We start from the raw sequence: 13,466 nt of genomic DNA on the forward strand, positions 1-13,466 counted from the left end.
ACTCTTGATCTGCGTGGAAGTGCATGACCGTGGTAGAGCTGTTTGAGGGGCCGTTGTTTCAAAAACAGGTGTGGTCCCAGGAGCCACCTGAAGGTACAGATACAGATGTGTGCAGCAGGAGAGGTGGAAAGGGTGAACTGATACAGATGTGTATTTCAATGAATGTAGTAGGCAGTAGAAGTGTGCTCTGCATGGACAGACCTGGCTCAAAATAACAGGTGGTAGTGAAAGAGTTAAATATCCTGCCACCTTGTCTCTCCTCAATCTGGAGATTGCCATGTGACGGGATGTTGTCCGCAGCTCTGGGTAATATTTGACTGCAACTTTTTAACTGCGGAATTGCACGCACGGAGAGCTCCTCCCCGCTCTCATCTCCCACCCGCCTCCCCCCGGAGCCAGCTTTGGGGCTGTGGGGAGGGCGACGGCGAGTGGAATATCACAGAACATCGAACTAGGTCCCTTATTTGACATGCAAATTTGCTCTTGTGGCGAGGGCGTTGATTGTTGTGAATAACTCAAGATTTCAGTACAGAACCAGCATCAGATTTCAACCCAAGCCAAATCAGGTAGGTTAAAGAAAAAGATCTAAATCAGTTTTGGAACAGCTGATGGAAGGTTGAACAGGTTTTGAGAGTTCTGCTAAACATGCAAACAGCCTCAAGCCTTGCACCATTGTATGGAGGCACCAGCAGCTGTGAACTCGTAGTTTCTAATGAGATTTGACTAGACATCGAGACCTATTATCACCTTTCCTTTGGACACAGTACAGTCCCCTTGATGGGTTAATGCACACTCAACATTTTTCTCCAGATCGGTCAGAATTGGTGTTGCCAATTCTGAGGGAGTAGTATTTTGCCTCAAAATTAGGAGTTGTGGGTTCAAGAATCCCAGTAGAGAGATAAGTACAAAGTGCACTCTTTGTAATACATCTTTAAGGAGTTCCTCCTCGGCAGGTGGAAGAGGTTTTGCCTAGAGTGTTGTGGTAGCAGACACGCTTGCAACCAGCATCATTGATTCGACTACCTGATCTAGGTATTATCAGGTTTCAGTTTGTGGGAGGGAAACTTTGCTTGGCATAAATTGTTTGCTACAATTTCTCTGTTACACCAGCGATTGCATTTCAAAAGTATTTTATAAACCATAAGAGGCTTTGGGATTCGAATGATGCTGACAGGCATAATGGGACATAGGAGAGTTAGGCCATTTGGCCCACTGAGTCCACTCTGCAATAAGAAGCAATCCACTCTCAATTTGAGAAAAGAAGGTGTAAATATAAGCACAAGAGAGTCTGCAGATGCTGGACACATAAAACTCAGGCAGCATCCATGGAGTCGAAGTTTCAGACTGAGACCCTTCACCAGGACTTTGTGTGTAAGTATAAGACTTTCTGACTCTGAAGGGTTGCAGAATACTCTTGTGGCCCCTGGATCCAAGATGAAATGTTGCAACTGTGCTACTGGATGCTCCTCTTGTTGCAGTGTCATACTGAAGCGTACAGAACGATCCGGGTATGACGGTAATCTGCACCAAGTTTGACCCTAGCAAAAGGGTCACTGCACTGATTATTTGGCCTTATCCTCCCTTTCCTTTGACAATTATTAAATAAACAGCACCTAACCTGTACTTAAGAGTCCATAGGAAACTTAATTCTACTTCAATTAGAACTTTTCACCTCCCTTTGTGTATCTCCAAATATATCACATCTTTCCCTTAAGGGCAATAATTTTTAATAATTTGGCAATAAGATTGACATTCCCTTTATTCAATATAAAAGTCCTAATTAGATTGATTAATGGCTTGTAGTTATAACCCCTTGTTTCAGATTTACCCACACCATTTAACTCCTTCTGACATCAAACACATTCCCATTTAAAGAGATTCTGGAAACGCCGGGAATCTTGAACACCTCACAGAAAATGCTGGAGGGACAGGGCAAGACAGGCAGCGTCCATGGAAGGGAACAAGCACGCGACAGTTCAGGCCGAGACCCTTCATCAGGATTACATGAGGTTTCTCTCTAAGTCTCTCTTCAAATGAAAAAAGGCAAAGCCTTTTCAATCTTTTCTAAGAGATTCAACACATCAAATCCATCCAGTGCTCCTGTGCAACTTTTGCAATACGATGAGCAGAGCTGTACTCCCTCTAGACTATTTTGTATGAATTTGATACCTTTAATAACTGTTCCTCTAAAAACTGACTTTAAATACTTTATCAAACGGTGGTGTTCATTTTAATGGTTTATACATTTGAATTCCAAGATATCTTTGTTTCTCAATCCATTTATTTATTTTTATTAACTTCCTAGGAATGGGTGGTGTCCTGATTTGGACCACAAAACTACATCTCCCTCTTTGTTATCTCAAATGTATTTTGCCTTTTACTACCTAGGATTGAAACCAGACACATATCAGGACTGATACATTTTGGCCCAATTATGTGGCTGCCCCAATTAGTTTTAAGGAAATAGTTGAAAAGGTATTAAAAAAAGAAATGGTGTATTTAAATGAAATGAAGAATACATTAGAACCCTACCAATAGTACTAAAGTACAATAAAACTGTGTATTAGTTCCAAATAGTTGTCGATAGAGGAACTTATCCAGTGTACGCATTGAACAGAATCAGCGCAGGAACCTAGAGCAGAAAATGGACTGCATTTTTACCATTCTTTTGACAGTTGCATCCTTCAAATCTTCATTTTCATTTTCACATTCAAGGTGATTGTTAGTGCCTTCAAATTCTACATAGTACCTAACTTGTTGATGTAGTGAAATTGTCTCATTTTCACTCCTGGCTGTTTCTGGCATCTCCAAGCCTAAAAATTTGAAACCACAGTACCAAAACAGTTTGGAATTGCCTTTCTGCTTATTTTTCACCGACTACCAGTCACAAAAATCACCGTTTTTTGAACTCGAGTACACTCAACTGATTCTATCTGAAAACTGTTCGCTCTAAGCATGGTGCAAGTATGTATGACTGACACTCATTGGAACCTGTTCAGCAGCTGTCTCCTGTCCCAATAGTGTCCCAAATAAACAAAGGAAATCCTGACAATTTTCTTGATTCGTTTTTGTTTTGAGAGTTGTCCCAAATAACTGGCTGCCCTGTTTAACCGATGGCCCAATTAACTGGAATCCACTGTGTTAATTTTTGTTGATATTCTTCCAGATTGTAAATTCTCCAATTGGTGCCATCTGGTGATTAGAGCTATAAGTGTGACTAATTATTGCTTCTGGTATCAGATGAACACAACTGAGAGCAGCAGTCAACTCCTGAGAACAAACTGTCCAACTTAACATGCATAATGGAGCAGGCTTTAACTTATAGCAGACCTTTGAAAAGTAAAAGATTGTATTGGCCAATAGCTATTGCTCAACCCTAAACTAAAAATAAACTAAATAAGTCATCAGCTCACTGATGTTTGAGAGACCTTGCTGTATGGAAATTAACAACCTTTTTTCTGTTTGACAACAAATGATTGCACTTCAGGAATATTTAATTGGTAATAGAGCACTTCAGCAAATCTTTGAGAAAGTTTCATATAAGTCTAAGATCTTAATTTTGTTTCAGCTGGAAAGAGAGGCACCTGGACAGCTTGATATGCAAATCAGAATTCAGAGACAGGAATAAAAAAAAGCTGACTGGCAGGTTTTATATGTCAGGAAGTCGGCTCAGGATATGCTACACCAACGTTGATTTTGGACAATGGTATGGAAATGAAGCACAAATTGTTAATCCTGATTTCCAATGACTGGCTAAACATATGTAACGTATTCCATCCAATAAATCAGATAATCACCACATACAATGGCTCACAGTGCAGATATTTTCATAAGAAGATGACTCATTAAACCAGCAAGTACAGATTTGGGGCCATGCAAGTAACCATCACGTCACCTGTTGGCAGAGTTATCTTACCTTTATTTGACAGAGAGTCAGCATGCAATCCTATAGCCCTGTATGTCAACAAGGGAGGAAGAAAAGAACAAATTGAAAGGGGGAATGGCAAAATAAAAGGAGTGAGAAAGGAAAATTAAAAGTCTTGAAAGCAATAGTGAGAAATAAAGAAGGACGACAAGTTAAAAAGAAATAAAAGAAAAAGTGTAAGCAGCTTTCACTTATATAGTGTTTTTCACAAAATCAGAACATTCAAAAGCATTTTACAGAAGCTTCTTTTGAAATGCTGTTAATGGTGTTGTGTAGGAAATCTGGTAGCCAATTTTTGCACAGCTCCCACAAATATAAACAATCATAGAATCTTAATGTAGATGTGTTGGTATAATAAGGCCTAGATAGAGTGGACACAGAGAGAATGTTTCCAAAACTGGGGAAGTCTAGAACCAGAGGGCACGGTCTCAGAATGCAAGGAAGTCGCTTTAGAACTGAGATGAAAATGAATTTCTTTGGCCAAAGGGTGTTGAATCTGTGGAATTCATTGCCACAGACCCCTCCTTCTTCCCATTCTCTCATGGTCCTCTCTTTTCTCCTATCAGATTCCTTCTTCTCGAGCCCTTTACCTTTCCCACCCATCTGGCTTCACCAAACACCTTATAGCTGGTCCTCTTTCCCTTCCTCCACCCCCCCCCAACCTTTCCTTCTGTTGTCTTCCCCCTTCTTTTCCAGTCCTAAAGAAGCATCTCGGCAAAACAGTGCAAAAAGAGAGCAAAAAGTGAGGTAGTGTTCACGGGTTCATGGTCCGTGTATTTGCTGGGTGATGGATGGGACACTGCCATTTGGGGTGGGGAAACAGGATCAACTGAATGCTGTGTCTTTTTGCATAGATGGGGAATTGGGGTTCTTGGAAGAGCGACCACTTCAGTTCTTGTGGAGAATCTTGTGTGATGGCGGGAGATAGGAGAATCCAGTAAGGAAAATTCTTTAGCCATAATCTCTTAACCTGAGAAAAGATTGGGTACGTGAGCAGGTGAATTAGGAGCTGGAAAAGGTCACTCAGCCCCTCAAACCTGCTCTGGAGATCATAACTGGTCTGACTGTAAGCTTAACTCTATATCCCTTGGATCCTTTCAGCCCCTTCATAAGCAGGCACCTAACTATCTGCCTTCCAAATACTCAAGGACTCTGTGCGCACTGCCCTTGGAGGAGGGGGGTTCCAACAACTCGGAACCTACCCAGGAAGATGAACTGCCACAGTTTTCTTATTAAATGGGCAATGCCTTGTTTTTAAAAAGTTAACCCTCCTTCCAATGCTTCCACAAGAGAAAGCATCCACTCTACATGCACCGAGACCCCTCAATCAGGTCCTCTCTCTAAATGGCGACTCAAGCATTGTGGCGCGATACCGTGGACAAGAGAAGGCTGGGCTCCTTTCGTTCATGAGCAGATCTGCAAGATGTGCCTTGGCACCACTTGTCTCTACAGTTCATGCTCCATAGATGTACAAATGACTTTCACGCAAGTGACATCAAACCATACTGGGGGGGGGGGGGAATTTGATATCATTATGTATATCCACTGTCTCTGTATAAGCATGGCACTTGAGCCAAGGGCCAAGACTAAGAACAAATTTGGCAAACTAGTTGTGAGAAAGGCATAATGAACCTGATCAAACTTAGAGTTCAGAACTTACATTAAATTCCTTCAGTACACATAAAATTACAGCACTACGAAGAAACGTTCCTTGATCCATTCCTAGAAACATTCCGAGACCCTAATGGGAGTTATCTACAGTCCCCCAAACAGCAGTCTGGATGTAGGGTGTAAGTTGAATGAAGAGTTAAAATTGGCATGTTGCAAAGGTAATGATACAGTTGTCATGGGGGATTTCAACATGCAGGTAGACCGGGAGAATCAGAATGGTACTGGACCCCAAGAAAGGGAGTTTGTGGAGTGCCTCTGAGATGGATTCTTAGAATAGTTGGTACTGAAGCCTACCAGGGAGAAGGCAATTCTAGATTTAGTGTTGTGCAATGAACCAGATTTGATCAGGGACCTCGAGGTAAAGGAACCATTAGGAGCTAGTGACCATAATATGATATGTTTTAACCTACAGTTTGAGAAGGAGAAGGGAAAATCGGATGTGTCAGTATTACAGTTGAACAAAGGGAACTATGGAGCTATGAGGGAGGAGCTGGCCAAAGTTCAATGGAACAATACCCTAGCAGGGAAGACAGTGGAACAAAAATGGCAGGTATTTCTGGGAATAATGCAGAAGGTGCAGGATCGGTTCATTCCAAAGAGGAAGAAAGATACTAAGGGGAGTAAGGGGCGGCCGTGGCTGACAAGGGAAGTAAAGGGCAGTATAAAAATAAAAGAGAAGAAGTATAACATAGCAAAGATGAGCGGGAAACCAGAGGACTGGGAAACTTTTAAAGAGCAACAGAAGATAACAAAAAAGGCAATACGCCAAGAAAAAATGAGGTACGAAGGTAAACTAGCCAAGAATATAAAGGGGGATAGTAAAAGCCTCTTTAGGTATGTGAATAGCAACAAAATAGTTAAGACCAAAATTGGGCCATTGAAGACAGAAACGGGTGAATTTATTATGGGGAACAAGGAAATGGCAGATGAGTTGAACAGGTACTTTGGATCTGTCTTCACTAGGGAAGACACAAATAATCTCCCAGATGTAATAGTGGCCAAAGGAACTAGGGTAAAGGATGAACTGAAGGAAATTTATATTAGGCAAGAAACGGTGTTGAATAGTCTGTTGAGTCTGAAGGCTGATAAGTCCCCGGAACCTGATGGTCTGCATCCCAGGGTACTTAAAGAAGTGGCTCTAGAAATCGTGGACACATTGGTAATCATTTTCCAATGTTCTATAGATTCAGGCACAGTTCCTGCTGATTGGAGGGTGTCTAATGTTATCCCACTTTTCAAGAAAGGAGGGAGAGAGAAAACAGGTTAGCCTGACTTCAGTGGTGGGAAAGATGCTGGAGTCAATTATAAAAGAGGAAATTACGACACATTTGGATAGCAGTAGAAGGATTAGTCCGATCTATGAAGGGAATCTATGCATGGATCTATGAAGGGAAAATCATGCTTGACTAATCTTCTGGAGTTTTTTGAGGATGTAGCTATGAAAATAGACAAGGGAGAGCCAGTGGATGTAGTGTACCTGGACTTCCAGAAAGCTTTTGATAAAGTCCCACATAGGAGATTAGTGGGCAAAATTAGGGCACATGGTATTGGGGGCAAAGTACTGACATGGACTGAAAATTGGCTGGCTGGCAGGAAACAAAGAGTAGCGATTAACGGGTCCCTTTTGGAATGGCAGGCTGTGACCAATGGGGTACTGCAAGGTTCGGTGCTGGGACCGCAGCTGTTTACAATATACATTAATGATTTAGATGAAGGGAATTAAAAGTAACATTAGCAAATTTGCTGATGACACAAAGCTGGGTGGCAGTGTGAAATGTCAGGAGGATGTTATGAGAATGCAGGGTGACTTGGACAGGTTGGGTGAATGGGCAAATGTATGGCAGATGCAGTTTAATGTGGTTAAATGTGAGGTTATCCACTTTGGTGGCAAGAACAGGAAGGCAGATTACTATCTAAATGGAGTCAAGTTAGGAAAAGGGGAAGTACAACGAGATCTCGGTGTTCTTGTACATCAGTCAATGAAAGCAAGCATGCGGGTACAGCAGGCAGTGAAGAAAGCTAATGGCATGCTGGCCTTTATAACAAGAGGAATTGAGTATAGGAGTAAAAAGGTCCTTCTGCAGCTGCACAGGGCCCTGGTGAGACCCCACCTGGAGTATTGTGTGCAGTTTTGGTCTCCAAATTTGAGGAAGGATATTATTGCTATTGAGGGAGTGCAGCGTAGGTTCACAAGCTTAATTCCCGGAATGGCAGGACTGTCATATGTTGAAAGATTGGAGCGACTGGGCTTGTATACACTGGAATTTAGAAGGATGAGAGGGGATCTGATAGAAACATATAAGATTATTAAGGGATTGGACATGCTGGAGGCAGGAAGCATGTTCCCGCTGATGGGTGAGTCCAGAACTAGAGGCCACAGTTTAAGAATAAGGGGTAGGCCATTTAGATGCGGAAAAACTTTTTCACCCAGAGAGTGGGTGGATATGTGGAATGCTCTGCCCCAGAAGGCAGTGGAGGCCAAGTCTCTGGATGCATTCAAGAGAGAGTTAGATAGAGCTCTTATAGATAGCGGAGTCAAGGGATATGGGGAGAGGGCAGGAACGGGGTACTGATTGTGTACGATCAGCCGTGATCACAGCGAAAGGCGGTGCTGGCTAGAAGGGCCGAATGGCCTACTCCCGCACCTACTGTCTATTGTCTATTGATTCCTGTATTTATGCCCGTCTTCTGACTTGTGAAAACTTGGGACAACTAAAACAGCATTTTTTAAGTAATTCATTTATAGGAGTGGGAGGTGATGGTAAAATTGGAATTTGTTGCCTATCAGTAATTGTTCTTAAAGTTTAATCTTTGTGAAGAACATTTACATTAATAAACTGCGCAAGCGGCAGGAACCCACGAGCAGTAATAAGATAATAAGCAGATGGTATTGGTAGAGGGATACATATTAGGAACTGATGCCGAAGTCCCTTGGTCTTCTTGGAGAGAATACAATGGGAACATTTATGCTCATATAGGATGTTTCACATCTCATCAAAAGTAGAGGTGTGTCCTTTTAGAATGGAGATGAGGAGGAATTTCTTTAGCCAGAGAGTGGTGAAGCTGTGGAATTCTTTGCCACAGGCAGCTGTGGAGGCCAAGTCTTTATGTATATTTAAGGCAGAAGTTGATAGATTCTTGATTGCTCAGGGCTTGAAGGGTTACTTTGAAATTAGTCAGCTCCATCTTGGATACTAGCCTCCGTAGTAGCCAAGACATCTTCAAGGAGTGGTGCCTCAGAAAGGTAATGGACCCCCGTCACCCAGGACATGCCCTCTTCTCATTGTTACCACCAGGAAGGAGGTACAGAAGCCTGAAGGCACACACTCAGTGATTTTCCCTCTTTTCCCTCTGCCATCCAATTCCTAAATGGACGTTGAACCCGTGAACACTATACTTTTATTATTTCTGTTTTACATTATCTTAATCCATTCTATATATATATATTTACTGTAATTTAGTTTTTTTCTATATTATCATGTATTTCATTGTACTGTTGCTACTAGGTTAAGAAATTTCATGACACATGCTGGTGATAATAAACATGATTCTGATACAGGGAGAAGGCAGGAGATCGGGGCTGAGAGGAAAAGTGGATCAGCCATGATGAAATGGTGGAGTAGACTTGATGGGCCAAATGGCCTAATTCTGCTCCTTTATCTCATGGTCTTAGGTCTAAAACATCTGACACTTTGAAATGGTGATTCATCTCACAATTGACCGGGTACGCTTTGCTAGGTCTCTGGAGAGGGATATAATCCAATCACCTTAGTGACACGTTTGCTCTCCACTGAGTCATAGCTGATGCACTTACAGACAAAATGTGAGACAGAAGCAGGGAGGGAATTGAAGTGACAGAACAAAGCGCAGAAGCAGAGAATAGGAGTGAGGAGTTTCAACAGGGATAGAAATGATGAGTGATTGAGTCATGGTGAGTTGTGAGTGTAGTTCCTGCTCACAGATACCTCCTTGTAGCAGGGATGGATTCTGTAGTTTGCAATAAGATAAAGAGCATTTAACAGACTCCAAGATGACGCTCAGGAAAACTTTGCATTTTGCTCATTTGTTAATCAAAGTTGGACTGACAAGAGGATTGTTTTTCATTTTAAATGAGCTCCTTTGAAAAGCAAGGAACTGCTTCAGCTGGGCTGGTCGAGATTTCTTTGAAACAACATGTTTGAAGATATTTTTGTTAACTTGTTTTTCTCCCCATTTTCTTCCCTTTATTCTTCAAGGCACTGACCAAAATTGGGGTTAATGTCCCATCTACAGGAAACTTTTTAAAAAATCTTTCTGCTGGGACTAGGAATGAGAAGACTTCTATTTCTGGCTGTTATCCATTATCCACCTGCGTAATCCCTGGATCCACCCACCCTCTATCAGTCTACTGTGGACAGAACTGGGTTTGACCGCAATGATCTAGTAGTCAAATAACTAGTCAAATTCATCCTTGAGACTGGAATGTGGGAAACGTAAGAAGCCTGTGATCGAACAAATATTGGGGTATAACACATTTTTAAAAACCCAGGGTGCATCTTGCTGCCAAACACCATACTTACCACAACACTGAATTTTCGCAACCCCCTATCTCTCCAATAAATGCTGCTGATTACCTATTGACATACCCAATTGCCTAAATGAAGTTATTTGGCAATTTCTTCCATAGCTTTACTTCATTGTTGGGGATATAAAAATAACACTGTGGGGGGATAAAAATAACTTCTCCCTATCCTCCTATCTTAATTGTAATTCCCCAATTTGTATCCCCAGGTTTGGGATTTTAAATATAGCAAGCAATTTGCTCAGATCAATATTGCCAAATCCTGTTACAATCTGGAAAATTCATTGTATCCTTTCATTTAAAAAATTAACCCTAGGGGTTTTTCATGCCCAGCATATTAGGTTTCAGCTATGGTTGATTGGAGGCTTTTGTAACTTTGTGCTTGGGACATGTTGAAATTGTGTTGGTTTTCAGGAAGGAAGGGAAAAACATAAAAACATTAGGGTAGGTTATATACTCAGTGGCCACTTTTTAGGTATTTCCACTTCAAGGTCCAACGTGTTGTGCATTCAGAAATATTCTGCACACCAAAGTTGAAATGCATAGTTACTGTTGCCTTCCTGTCAGCTTGAACCGTCTGGCCATTCTCCTCTGACCTCTCTCATTAACAAGGTGTTTTCACCCACAGAACTACTGCTCACTGGATGTTTCTTTGGGTTTCTCTTTTTGCATCATTCTCTGTTAAGACTAGAGACAACTGTGCGTGAAAATCCCAGGAGATCAGCAGTTTCTGAGATACTTGAACCACCCCCTCTAGCACCAACAATCATTCCATAGTCAAAGTCACTTAGGTCACATTTCTTCCCCATTCTGATGTTTGGTATGAACAAGAACTGGACATCTTGACCATGTCTGCATGCTTTTACTACATGCATTTGTCACATGGTTTGATGATTAGATATTTGCATTAATGAGCAGGTGTACAGATGTACTTAATAAAGTGGCCATTGTGTGCATTATCCCTTGAGTATGCATTTCCATTTATACAATAATGGCTGGTCTACCGCCATACCATATTCCTGTTCTTCCACCATAGCCCTTAATTTCCCCAATATCCAAAATCAATCGGTCTTAGTCGTGAATGTACTCACTGTCTGAACAACCATGACTCACTGAAGGAAAGAATTTCAAAGTTTCACAACCTGGAGGGTGATGAGGTGGGTTTGGTGGGTGAATGGGTTGATGCTGGAAGGAAGCGTGGGGGGGGGGGGCAACTGCAGAGTCTGTATCGTAAAGAACTTTCTTCTCATTTCATTCTTGATTGGCAACTCTTATTCTGAGGCTATGAGTACTCATTCTCGAATCTCTGGCGAGGCGAGGGGTGGGGGTTGGGAAGCACTTTCTAATCATTGACCTAGTCAGTTCAAAGAATCTTTTGCATTTTGATGAGATCCCTCCCCTTTATTCTAAAAAAAACCCAGAAACTATAGGCCAATGTTTTTTTTTCCCTCTCCTTTTAATTAATTTGCAGAAAATTGCTTTTGCTGCCAAACTGGTACCTGTCCCTAAATATTGATACTCTCCCTCATATGGAACAGTTTTGTCAAGCTAGGAATCACTCAAATTGAGAAATGTTTCAAAATCAACGGATTGAAGTGTTGCTTGAACCTAAACAAGCATGCTTTTGGTTTTGAATGTCAGTACGTCTCTATCTCTTCAGCAAAAGAGACTAATCCTCCCGGACCTGTGACAACTGAACTGGCAGTTGGCAGTGAGGCGGTGTTTGATAAAATTATCTGGCAGCTCCAGCATCTTCCCCTGCCTTCAACCACATTCTCTCCGAGGTTCCCCTGCAACTCAGGGGCCCTGTACCTAGTGAAAGCTAGGGGGTTCTGAGTTTAGCCGCACTCTGATTGAGTCAATTTTTAATTAATAATTCGGAGATTGTTCTCTGGGAACCACAGCACAGAAATTCCTCAGCAACAGATCCAATACAAATTCATTGGACTTTAATTGTCAGGATCAGTTGCATTGACTTGGCTTGAATTTTGGAAAGCTGAAGGGATGAAGGGATCAAAATATCAAAGATGTTGGGGGAGAATTATTTCCTCTCAAAGCAGAATCCAGAATGTTCTCACAATGAGAGGCGGTCTGTTTAGATCGGAAATCAGGTGGCCATTTTTCAACTCAAGTGTAGTGGAAGTCTGGCGTGCCCGACTGACTGCTGGAGGACACAGTCAAAACTAATCAGGCTTGGGTAAGTGAGGTTAAGATTAGACAAGATTGAATTAGGTGGCAATGTAGAATGGAAAGGCTGAATGTGTTCTTCCTCATCCCTTTTATTTTAAGCCCCACATTCAGTATCCTATACTGAAGGCATGAGAGCAAGGCTCAGGAATAGATTGTTCAGACATTCAAGTCAGCTCTGAGACTCAGCAAGATAATAGCAAACGCTCTGCCCTGTTGCCAGTTTCCTTCACATCTCCCAGTTTCCTTTGTTTCAAAACTCAGCTGATGTCCGACTTGAATATTCTCAAAGACTGACCAATCACAATGCTCCAGGGTGTAGATTTACTGAAGAAATTTGTGCTAAATGTCCAACCTTTGATTATGACTTCCATGTTCTAAGTAAAGATCATCCCAGCATCTACCCCATCAGTGATTGACTTCAGGAGAAGGAAACCAGAGGTCCATGAGCCAGTCCTCATCAGAGGATCAGAGGTGGACAGGGTCAGCACCTTTAAATTCCTCGCTGTTATCGTTTCAGAGGATCTGTCCTGGACCCAGCACATAACTGCAATTACAAAGAAAGCACGACAGCACCTCTACTTCCTTAGGAGTCTGCACAGATTCAGCATGACATCAAAAACTTAGGCAAACCTCTGTAGAGGTATGGTGGAGAGTATATTGACTGGTTGCATCACAGCCTGGTATGGAAGCACCAATACCTTTGAAAAGTAGTGGATATGGTCCAGTCCATCATGGGTAAAGTCCTCCCCACCGTTGAGCACATCTTCATGGAGAGTTGTCGCAGGAAAGCAGCATCCATCATCAGAGACCCCCACCACCCCAGTCACGCTCTCTTCTCGCTGCTGCAATCAGGAAGAAGGTACAGGAGCCTCAGGACTCACACCATCAGGTTCAGGGAAATTATTATCCCTCAACCATCAGGCTCTTGAACTAGAGGAGATAACTTCGCTCAACTTCATTTGCTCCATTATTGAAATAGTCCCATAACCTATGGACTCCTTTTCAAGGACTCTTCATCTCTTGTTCTCAATATTTATTGCTCATTTACTTATTTATAATATTTCTTTCTTTTTGTATTTACACATTTTGTTGTCTTTTGCACACTGGATGAGCACCCAA

At 41.9% G+C, this 13,466-nt stretch overlaps 1 protein-coding gene across 1 annotated transcript in view; it reads left to right on the plus strand.

Moving 5' to 3' along the window:
• Nucleotides 1-293: 293 nt before the first annotated feature.
• Nucleotides 294-13,466, plus strand: part of miga2 (mitoguardin 2) — an 84,293-nt gene continuing 71,120 nt past the window's right edge. The window contains exon 1 of the mRNA XM_059994175.1: nt 294-566. The gene's annotated coding sequence lies outside the window, so the exon portion shown is untranslated. The remainder of the gene's footprint in view (nt 567-13,466) is intronic.

This window comes from Hypanus sabinus, chromosome 18, assembly GCF_030144855.1.
Source record: "Hypanus sabinus isolate sHypSab1 chromosome 18, sHypSab1.hap1, whole genome shotgun sequence".
In the NCBI taxonomy this organism is placed as follows: Eukaryota; Metazoa; Chordata; class Chondrichthyes; order Myliobatiformes; family Dasyatidae; genus Hypanus; species Hypanus sabinus.